At 41.3% G+C, this 11990-nt stretch overlaps 1 long non-coding RNA gene across 1 annotated transcript; it reads right to left on the reverse strand.

Annotated features, from left to right (window-relative positions):
* Window positions 1-409: 409 nt before the first annotated feature.
* On the reverse strand, window positions 410-5761 carry LOC111247308 (uncharacterized). Its single transcript, XR_002672074.2, has 3 exons — window positions 5319-5761; window positions 4182-4395; window positions 410-2375 (listed from the first exon to the last, which is right to left on the reverse strand). It is a non-coding gene; the product is annotated as an uncharacterized LOC111247308 (long non-coding RNA).
* Window positions 5762-11990: the final 6229 nt, after the last annotated feature.

An 11990-nucleotide genomic window follows, 5' to 3' on the forward strand; every position in this document is an offset into this window, starting at 1 on the left:
AGCCCCCTCTTTGCTTGCTAGTTACATAATTGTAGGGCTTCTAAAAGGTCTACTATCATATAATGCTTCATTGCTTTGGTTTTTCTAGTCTTGCTAACAATGTCTGCCCATTTATAATCCCAACTACCCTGAACGTTCCGCATTTTTGTTCCAGGATTAATTCGCCTCAGGTCTTTTTAATTATATATATTCTTCGTATCAAATTTGAGTTTGAAAATGCGCTCGTCTGGCACTAGACAGATTTTACAAACAAAATCTATTTTTTCCACAAAGGAATGAATTGTTCTCTGTTGTTTGTTGTTGAAGGAAGATTATTACTGAACTTCTTAAGAAACTAAGAGAGTAGCTAATATCTATTCGATATATGACATACGTAAAGACCACGAATAAAGTCCGTATACGAGGGGTTCAAAAATAGAATATATTGCTTTATTACATGGGTTATTTCTCTATTACTCGGTAAAATGTTTCCTCGGAAGAGATTTACTGTTTAGTTAAGGGCTTGCTACAAAGTCTTACCACAGGTTTTTGTTCTGCCAAACATGAACGAACTCTGCGTTACATCAAAATCGAACATAAAACAAAATCGAGTGGTATATTGGAGCATCTTACTTTACAAACGATCGTTAAAATCGCGCAGGGAAAGCCGTCTGCTCGTCATATTAAATGCCCTTGATATTTATGAACATATTAAATGCCTAATACATGAAATGGGAAAAGCAGCGTGGATTGTACCTCACTACTAATTCGTATTGCGAAAATTTTTGAAGATTTTCGAGGTCTGCTGCAACTAAGTAACGCTGGGTAACTTTTCAAGGCTTTTGCGAGTCCCCATTTTTTTTTCCCATTTTACTTGCAAATTCTCCAAATATTTCTTTTTCTTGAAGTATCAGATCGGCAGATGTAGTCGCTGTCGAAAAAAGGATCTGGATGACATCTAGCGGATGATGTTGCCCGCAACGAATCCTCTAGTGTCATTGGTGACCGGATACTGGAAAAGCTGAAAAGGGCAAAGAAACGTATTGGAGATTTAACGTCGTAACGTTCTCTCGCCGCTGCGCTGGCGGTGCCTACTTTTCGGTCCTGCCGTATGATCCATTCACGTCTATTTGGTGACCCTTTCATCCATAACAACGCGCCTTCCTGCACGTTCATCGTGGCAGCTCTCGGGTCCGTACGGGCTGTGGCTGTTCTGACCACGACAGCTGTTGCAGATAACGTCTACTGAAAGCTGGCTTTCTCTTCCGTCTTCTCGTTCTTTAGAATGCTTCGCCCACACTCAATCCCTTTCGTAAAAAACACCTTCTTCCGTAGGCACCTTACCAGTTTGGTCTTCGTCGCACAGATTCTCGTTTAGAGACGGGGCATAAACGAAGCAGTATGTCTCGGCGCACTCGTCCATCAGCTCCTGTGACCCAGAGTGGCCCGCGACTGCAGCGGTCGGTGTTGACGATGTCCGTTGTAACTGCTACAGTGGCAACGATCACCTCTGAGATATGTTTCCAGGCTTGGTGCGACCGCTATAGAACAACAGAGACCAGGACACTTGCAACTCGTCCCAACTACTATGCTAATCTTTAGTCAAAACATACTGTTATGGCAGGAAAAAGGAGTGGTGGGAATCAAATGATTCAATGGTAACGTAGTCGCGGCGTAGTTGCTAGCGTGAGAGTCGTAAAATTATAATAGTGCTGTTAGAAACTACGACCGAATCTCGACCGCTGCAACTCAATGAATATTCGTACCAGGACGAATAGGATACGTTTAGGAAAGCCTGACAAAAATTCCTAATTTAGGTCATAAAATATAGGGCAAGCTTTGATAAATACAAATGAACTTTTCAGGTGACAAGCGTACACGAAGAACACTGCGCATAAGATTAGGATCGGTCACTTTTTCAATAGAACACGCCATATTTGTGTCATTCATTAAAATAACAAATTACTGTTTAGTACTTGTGCTTACTTTTTATGACTTCCTACAAAATCGTTCGATATATTGTCTCCGCGGTCTACGGCCAATGGGCAGCTGCCATTACTTCATTTAATATCACTCTTGTTGTACAATCTTGTTATAAAATCCGAAATGTTCTGCAATCTGACAACTGTTCATTTCCATTGCTCCATTCTAACCGTAGTTACAAAGCTCAGAGCTCCTGGCGCTGAGCATGAATTCACCAGACTCGATATTCAATTATTTCCGGTCAAAATGAAACCCCCGGGCGAAATTGATCATCAACGACGTCGTGTATATAATTCGTTAGCGGCGACCCCCTCTGCCGCTTGTTTCCTAGATTACTGAGCAGGCTTGCAAGTGGCTTATATTGTAGTGGCATCCACAAATATGACTTCTCGAGCCTCGGGGTGCAGGGGGACCTGAGAAGGAAAATTCCATTACAGCAGAAACGATCTCATTGCTATCATATAAATTTAGGTAAGTGACGCTGCGACGAAAAAATACATTTGTTGACACAGTGTATATTATTCCTACAGTGAAAAGGGTTCGCTATATTTTTTCTCGTAAGATTACTACCGCTGTTGGACACATCAGTTCTTACTCACATTTCCCTTGCAAATCGTTCTTTGATCAACTACGGCGAAGACTCTTCAGTTATTTACTCTGTGCTTGCTGTCTCTGCTATCCTTCACGTAATTATGGCTTATGTTACTTTGTAGTTAGGTTATTTTATATAATCAAAATATTTTGGTTAGCTTTGCCCTGGTGTCAGTCAGTGCTTACCTTCTTTCGTACTTTTACCTCCATTATCATCTGACCTTACCGCTATCTGATTAACACCTAGTGTATAGTTTCGTTGAGCATTATACGGATAGATACGAGAACCTCAGAAAGCCCTGCGATATCCAACGAACGAGATTAGCTCGTTCGTTGGATATCGCTTTGGGCTTTAGGGCTTATTAGTAAGTCCTATCTATAAGGCGGTAAGATCGTGTTTAAATGACTGCTGTTCTTCGTTGAATTCACATTTACACTTCCTTCCATCATTCGAGTGCAAACGGACAAATGGCAAAAAACCACTTCTGTCCTTCATTTTGGAGCTCTGGTACCCGCGGAAGAGCTGTGTGAACGTCGAATAGTAGGTAGAAGCGGTCACAATACTTGACGAGACTGTTACTCTGGCACACGTTTTCAAGGTTTTATAGGTCGACAGGTGGCTTTAGCCGGTCTAGGTAAAGATAAAGGGGTCCCCTTTTTTAGTTTATTCAGGCATAGTACTCTGAGTTTTCTCGTCGCCTCCCACGGGGATATACTCCAACGAACACTCGAATGGCTGATCGTAGAACCGCACCCGCATATACGAGTTGACCCTGTCGACACAGGAAGTAACTACTCGTAAGTCCACCCTTATCAGGCGGTGGCGCGGCCAGTCTTGGGTATATGCGACCGATTTCAATTGCAAAGTCCACCTTTAGGGCCCTATGTGATCTTAATAGAAAAGTGCTCGAAACTACATGCCCTGTCTTTAAGCGTTTCCATAGACCACTAGCCTCCAACACGGAGCGATATATCTGCACCTAGTTTTGAGGGGCGTAGAAATAGTCTAAGTATTGTACTTTGAAAAACTATAGCATCAAGACTGTTCTCTTGACTTGCGCCCACTGGTTTGCCGCGCTAGTGCAGTCTGTTACCGGTGTCATGTATTTCCGCCCATTGGTTTATCTTTAAGGCTTCATTTATGTTGTAAGGCCATATGCAAGTTCAATAGAATACACTTGAGTGAGCACAAGCCGCCCTGCATAGCGAACACTTCACCTGGTTGCCTGAACACAGGCCTGAGATGATGAGTTTCGAACCATAATACACTGCGGCACGAAAGAACATACTACGGTCTTTTCCTGTTGTCTATATAGAGATAGGATAGGACGCTGCAATTTTATGGCTAGCGCATACAATAGCACTGCGCGATGGGGTTGTGCCCGCCACCGCGCATCGACCAAGCTATTGATGTTACCTGCAGTACCATCCATATCACATCAAGGCAAACTAATAGGTACACATCTGAATATATCCACTTACCGGCTTTAGGGCACGTCCTCTGGTTTTGCAAATAGGCCCACGACATTCCAGATACTGATGGACGAGGTCGCTGGGATTCTGAAATACTGGATGGATCCTATCTATTTTGACGAAGTCATAATCAACTTAACAGCTCCGATACTTACATTAGGTATTCTACATTTAGGTACATTAGGCGCTGGGACGATCGGATCCGCGGGCTTGCGGTTAAAATGTTGCCGCGGAAATTCGAGGGTGTAGAACGACGATTGTGCTTCTTGGCTCTAAACCTGAGTCAACGCAAAATCTTAGTTTGAGGCTCTTATCATGAACTGGCCTATCCATTGTCGAAGCTCGAGATTTCCAGTTCCGTGTTGCCTCCTGCGCAAACCGGAAACGAGGTTACAGATGCGGTAATCGCAAAAGTCAAAGTTCTAAGCAACTTATCACATACTCCAGCCGCCGTTTCAGCGACGTGGAACCGAAATATCACTCGTGAAGTTAAAAATGCTTGGCGGTAGTGTGGGCGGCTGGGAACTTCCGGTCGTATTTATATTGGCATCAAGATAATGAGCAATACCCCAAGACAGTGGTTAACAGCATTACATTGAGAAATGCGTAAACTTGCCTAAAGAACACTTTTAGTAAAGATTAACCTGTTAATCCTGGTCCTACACGAATAGGGAATTCGTAAAATGAGCACCGTTAGTGCCAATACGGTGGTTTCGGAACAAGGTACGAAAAACGCAGAGGAAAGACCCTCGACTGCTCGCAAAAGTCTCAGGATTGGAAGCTAAAGCCAGTATCCTATCGATTAATCGAACGGATTACTTCGCATACATGTGAAATAGGGAGAACCGCTGCTCCACGTTTCCCCGCCTCAATTAGAGCAAGCCATCACTGTTACTTATAGAGGAAAGCAGGGCCCATAAATGTCCAGAATTGGCACAACGCACGAATAAAGAGTTTTTGTATGTTGTCAGAGCGAGAGCTAGGGGGTCGGTGTAAAATCTACCGACTACCGTAGTGCGGTTTATGGAAGCGCGATACATTTCCCGTGCCTAGGTGCCAGGACCGGAACGTTCCTTTGGAAAAATTGATCTAGGCGGCTCCTTCGGCAACTCCGGGCAAGCTTCATGTTTTGATAACGATCAACTCTTATACTAGCTTCGATTGACTTCTGCAGGTTCGAAAGGAGGCGTTTGATATTATAAGTTTGAATTTTAGACGGCTCGCAATGTTTTTCAAAGGCTTAGACATTATTATAATGGACGACACATGGGTCGCACGAGGTGGTAGATTACCTTAAGCGAAATTATATCGGACGCATTCACACACTCGTCGGGCACTCACGATGCAATGGCCTGGCATATATGTCGTATTTGCAGTCCGCTTTTGAAGTTGCCCAGTTGGGACAATTACGGATGTGCAGTCTGTTGAAGAAAATGTTGACTCGACTGGCGTTTCCGCGTAACAATATGTACTGTAATAATCATGACTTCTGTTGTTGACACGGTGTATTGAGCTTGGTTACAAGTTCGCAAAACCAATATTTGCCCAGCTGCCTAGTTCCTCTGCAATAACATTTGTGACGTTTATCGAGGATGCGTTTCCGCAGACTCCAATCTTACGTACCAGTTCCGACGCTTAACTGTTCACGTAGTTCAAACCAAGCTCTACGGTCCACTTTGTCACTAACTAACTCTGCTGCCATTCGTCTGTCGGTCGCAGCGGCTCTTAGATAAGATATAAGCGTCATTTTATTAGCCTCATAAATTGAGTGGGTCGCGGTAATTTTGTCACTGCGCACTTTTTTGTTGCCGCCATATTGTCGAATAACTAGGCCGTTGGCCGCAAATAATGTGCGGGCGTTATATTCTTTTTTAATAAATGACAATTGTGATCTTTGCTGTTTGATATTTTCAATACCTACAAAAGATATGTATCGAGAGGTATTCGACTTTTCTAATGGCATATAAACGTTACACTGTCTGCAACACTCTATGTAAGCTACGTATATACGGAGATATTTCGTCGACATGTCGCTCAGCCAACAAACAGTGGATCGTTCCCAACTTATTTGTGAACTTCCATTTACTCAAAGAAGGTAGATTTAAAAAATTTGTTCCAAAACGGCAGCAGAACAATCAGTAAACTACTGCGTCTGTTTTGTTAACGAACGGAAAATACGATTGCCCTTAACAGGCAATATAAACCCTTTAGAAATACCCGCTGGCTGATTGTTTTTTGACGCTTTACTAATAGATGGTCAGCCTGTTTGGGATTACGGTTTATGAGAGAAAAATTCTCCCCTGCGCGAAAATATTTATCCAATCATTGCCATATTACGCACAGCTCTTCCCGGGATGAAACTTTAGCAACCTACGGATCAAAGCAGCAGGAGATCAATTTGGACTGAACAGGTAGACAATCGGATAAGATGTAAAATAATGTAACTCTATAATAGAGAGATTCGATCTGAAGACACGTCTGATAAGGAACTGATCACTGGTACTAAACAACGAACGAATAGGCGCAAGTGACGCGGTGTAACGAACTCGATCCGTTTAGATTTCAGTGTGAGTCCCTAAGGTTTGTAAGCAAGATTACACTTCGTATTCTCAACCACCATTTTTTTTTATTTCTCTCACTGTTGCCTTTTAAAATCCAATGGGTTAGGTTTTTTCTACTTTACCGATATTTGGACTCACACATCTTCTACTAAAGGCGGTAACTACTTCTCCACGTGCGATTCCAGGTTGAAGGTCCACAACATACACATACGAGACGTTCAAAAGCAATTCTAGCTCATTTTGATTTGGTCCAGTACCTACTGAAGAGTGTTGGATGCATCATTTTTAAATGAAGGCCATTTTGCAGTGATCTTCACACACAAACAATGAATGCTGTGTGCTAGCCAGTCGGCGCGGTGTTAATCTTCATATAAGTGACAGCTTGCAGACAGACGACTAGGTCCTCTAAGTAAAGCTCAAGTTATATAAAACGTGTCATACGAGCTCTGTTCAAGAGAAGAAGTTCGTTACAAGTCTTTTAACCAGACGAGAAGGTAATCGGGTTCGGTAGCAATACAATCGTTGAAAAGCTTACATTTAATTTATGCTTCATTAATTATTTAAGCTAGTTATGATTTATGGCGAGCTGTCGTAGTTTCAACCACAAAGCGATATGCCCATTTTTATGGTTTTGCTGTCTATCACAGGCCAGACATTCCTGGAAAAAAGGTACAATCTTATGATTTGTAATAACATTAACGAGGTAACATGAAAGACTTAACCGTTCGTTTATGGTATCGTGTATGGTACGGAAAGCTCGCTATATGGACCCGCGTATAAGATAGGCGTTAGCAGGAGCTTTCCGAAACGGAGAGTACCGTTCCGCTTGTGTTAGGATCTATATATTGCGTATCTACTAGTACATTTCAAGAGAGATCAAAACTGTTGACGAAACTGAAAATTCGGTGGCCATGTTTAGCTGCCTAAAAATTATCGTACTGGTCAGAAATGTCCGTGAAGGTTCGAGATATGTTATTCACCTTCTAAAACTTCTGTCTGCTGTTACGTACGTATATATCTACAAACAATAGAAAAATGAGGAAATAGTAGTGCAGAAAGTGTCTGCCTATACAACTAGTAGAATAACAAGTCAGTACTGGGTAATTACGAAAAACATATACGGTTATTTTGTTGGACTGTGGACGAAAATCGATCGTAATCAATAACGCCAAACTTCAGCTTCGAGCTCAGCTATCGTTCTACCTCTTTGCCTCTACTCGTTGCCCCTTTTCTATATGGAAACTGGCATTTCAGATAGCACTACTGCCATGTCGGGATCACCTGCGTGCAACGAGGCGAACGTAGCAAATCTTAACCACCTATCGTAGATAAGAAGGCAGTCACAACTTTTCGCATGGATATCGTTTGCATTATTCAAGTCATTTAACTGCCTCTTCTCTGTAAATGATCTGTTTTCACTTCTACGTCATCCTCTATTGCCCGCTTTGTCGTCGTAACGAAATGATTCCGCTTGTGTTAAACATATGAATCCCCTCTTCACCTCAACAACGACGACCTATAGTAATACTCTAAACTAGACACATCGGTTTATCGGGCGCGATCTTCATTGTGATCAACTTGCGGCTCTGATTAGATTTACTAGAGTGGTTTTAACGTTGAATATGTCGTCCGGCAGCGTTCGTAACAGGTTCGTGAACTCTGCGGTTCCGTACGGGCTCTAAACAGTGCCGAACGCCGTATTGCTTTTTCAGCTCAGCGTTATGATGATACGGGCATGCGCAATCACGTAAGCGCAGTGAGGCGCGATGTCCGAAGCATTACGAATCGCGTTGCTTTGCACTTTCATTTATTATCAATAATGTCTTCACTCACAAGAATACAGCTGTTTTAAATAATAGAATGCCGAAATATGAACTTCGTAATACGAAGGCTGTGAAATAGGGTGCTTCAGAGTCAGTAATCCTGTGTCTTTTGATCCTGCCTGTAAGTAATCAGTGCAGTAATCCTTCAGATCGCACATTACCGGGCCGCTGTCCGTCACAGTTGTAAAGTTTATACTGAGGCTAATTCCATTCCTAAAGGCTCCATCGAAGAGATGGCGATAAAATGGGAACTTGGAAGCTAAACGATTCAGCAACGCTGCCGTGTTCCAACAGCGTTCTAGTAGCCCGAGACGCTTCCATGTCTGTTAAAATCCCACTACTAACCATAGGCTTATCGGCTATCTGGCCGTGGCCTTTGAAACTACCGCTCAAGTCTTCGGTCGGTTTACGTCTTCTATACGTCGAAGAGACATGAGCGCGACTAGTGTTATAGACAACGCCGATAGCTTAATGATATATTTTATCTAATGAGTTTGTGATCAAGAGGTGATAGAAGAACAAGGAACGTTCATGAACGGCTGCAGGCACATTGCCATCTCCATTGACAGCTGAACTCTTCCTGAGTGAAGGCTTTTTTGCTAGTCACTAGTCGCCTGCTTAGTGGGGGTATTAAATGAAAATAGCTAAACGCTCTAGGGAGACACCCCTCGTATGCAGACATACACATATTCATCATCGTGTCTCGCAACACATACTTTCTATCTATTAACACTTTTCTTGCTTGCTTCGGTACTCGGCCATAATACTATTCACTGATCGATAACAACTGACTTATTAAATATATCTAATCAACGTAAACACAATGAAAGGCTCTGTAGACAGCTAACCCAGTCTGTTAGTTTGAATATCTATTGATGTATGCAACCAAATATTTACCTGAGCTACTTTTTTGAAGTCAGTTTTCTCTTAATTTTTTTGACGATTGGAATCACCTTCATTTTGCATGATCTTTCTCGTTGATTTGAATCGCCCTACGCTGTTATAGGTGCTTGCATACGTATGCATCAATTTTTTTGATCTTTGGCTCATTTTGAAAGGAAAGAAAAAAGTATTTGCCCAATAAGGGCAACTAGGGCCTTTTGCCTGTTTTTTTGTTAAAAAATTACGTTTCCCGACGAAAGAATGACCAATCTACTAAACAATTCCTTTTTCGAGCTTTGCTTATTTAGAATTTGAGAGGTGATTATCTCATTTTGTTTCAGCGAAATAGCTTGCGACAGTCGTTAACATAAAGTATGAATGGTTTATTTTGCCATAAAAAAAATAAGTTTTAAACTACAAGCGTGACTCGGTCGTTTTCTGTAATGTATAAAGATGATAGCTTGTGACGAATTGTAGATCCACAGTCTGTCACACCTTTGTCAAATATAATATCCTTAATATCGAAGCGTTTATCTTCTTACACCACAATCACCACTGGTGAATAGCTGGGAATGCTCCTTAAACTGGGGAAAAATTCATTGTAGAAATTTACAAGTTGGCTTAACTGAATTTCAATTGAACTTTTTTTGCTCCTATTAACGCTGTACATTTACACACACACACACACACACATTATTGTAATTTGACAAAAAAGTTCTTCTGTGGAATCCTATGAGGGAGCTGTTTTGAGCAATGTCCGAGTTGAAAGAGACACGAAAAGCATTTATGGAAGACACGGCAATCCGTATGATATATCAATGGTTGCCTTCATTTAAATGATCAGTATGCGCCCCGAATATACGACAGAGTTTAATTTAGAAATATGGGAAGCTTTGATTTTTGGCTTTCTTATGAAAAAATATGAAGAAAAAACATTATATAGTATAATTAAAGTAAAAAAAATATAATTAAACGCACGACGTCATAGCTCAGCCGATCTAGGCCTAGCTAGAGTATCTGTGCCTAGCTCCTGACACTGGAATACATCGACATCGTACGATTTTTAGCTATGATTTGAAATATAAACTCTTCTAATACATAGAAAATATATAGGGCTAATAAATTCATGAATGAAAAATCTATAGTTGCGTCACCCTCGGCGGAGCCTGAATACTACGCGACAGAAATACTGAACAATTAAGTTACGTTGGCGAAAAAAATATACAATGTAAACATTTTTTTTCGTTGAATAAGGTAGTTTGTTTTTTATTTTCTTTGAAGTAAGATGTGTTTCGTTACTCGTGTTGCCTGCCGGAAGAACAGACATCGTTGTCACTTGAATTACGCTTCTCTAGGGACCGCTACTACAAAAAAAAAGGTACATTTAGGGATCTGTGCGAATCCGGCCGGGGCAACTTTTTTCCGTTCCGATGCTGGAAAACTGTTGGACGCAAAACGTTTTTGAGAATTGCGAGAACCAAAGTACAAATAGACCCACCTGAGCCAACGTTATCCGCTTTGCAAAAAAAGACAGCTTGTTTCTTTGGACAAGGGAGTGTTCATGGCGGACCTCTGCCATACGACGGCAGAGAAGACTGCAGCGATCTTTAAGTTGTACACGTTACCGCGTTTGTTAAAAGACACCAGATCAGGAACAAGAACGTAAAACGAAAAGCGTTAAGTGAACCATAATGTATATATATATCGATGTTTCATTCTTATTGTTTTCTTTTTTTGTTTCGAGCTGTCCTAATAAGTAGCGGAAGTAACCTAATTATTAAATACACATAGAAAGACGTCGCTTTTGCCTACACGTGTAGCTTAAAATTGAATCTGTTTGTTTTTGTAGACGCCGCTTTACTGCTAAGATATCATAAATTTTCGACAATTTTAAATCGCATTGCTAACAGAAAATATGGCCTTAGCGTTTTCGATAGCGGAGTCTTTAGTTTCGAAGCGATTTAGTGCTGCTTCTGAAGTCGCAAAGCACACAGAGGGTACATAAGAAGAAAGTTGCAAGATAATACCGATTATATCATCGTCGACGTGACCCCTTACGCTAGATTATATTCGCTAGACAACGTATTTTGTGTAATACGTAAAGCACGGTTCACGCTAACGTTAAAGTCGGTGCGTATCCGTGCGCAGCACACAACAGAAAGCGGTCATCAAGCCTAATTAAAGGCACGATTCCAAGATTATTGTAGACTTGTCGTACGCTTCATCGAAGACCAAAGGTTCTAAAACAAAGCCGTCTTTTGTTGAGTTTCTCGTTGACCATGGCGAGAAAAAGATTTCTATGACTGAGTAAATGAATGATATGGGTCTTAATTTACCATATGGCATGATGACCCATTGGTGAAAAATTGATTCTTTTTTCCAAATGAAGATATTGAGTATTTATGTGATAATACATTGGACATGCTTCAAGAGAATATTATAATGGTTTACGATAGCTAAATTCGCGATCTCCAATTCAGCCTGTGCGTGCTATATGAATTGTTTTTCAAAGGGTTAACGAAACAGACAATTCCTCGTTCTGTCTGTGTGCTCCTGAAACATAATCCGTTAATTTACTGTATTAAAATGCACATTTTGGGCATAAAATTCTTATGAGAGTTCTTTTCAAAGAGATGGGCTTAATGTATAAAAATGAACACACCAAGCACTGAGAATTTCCTTTGTTCCGATCTTGAAA

This window comes from Varroa destructor, unplaced genomic scaffold (assembly GCF_002443255.2).
Source record: "Varroa destructor unplaced genomic scaffold, Vdes_3.0 BEIS01000003.1, whole genome shotgun sequence".
Taxonomy (NCBI): domain Eukaryota; kingdom Metazoa; phylum Arthropoda; class Arachnida; order Mesostigmata; family Varroidae; genus Varroa; species Varroa destructor.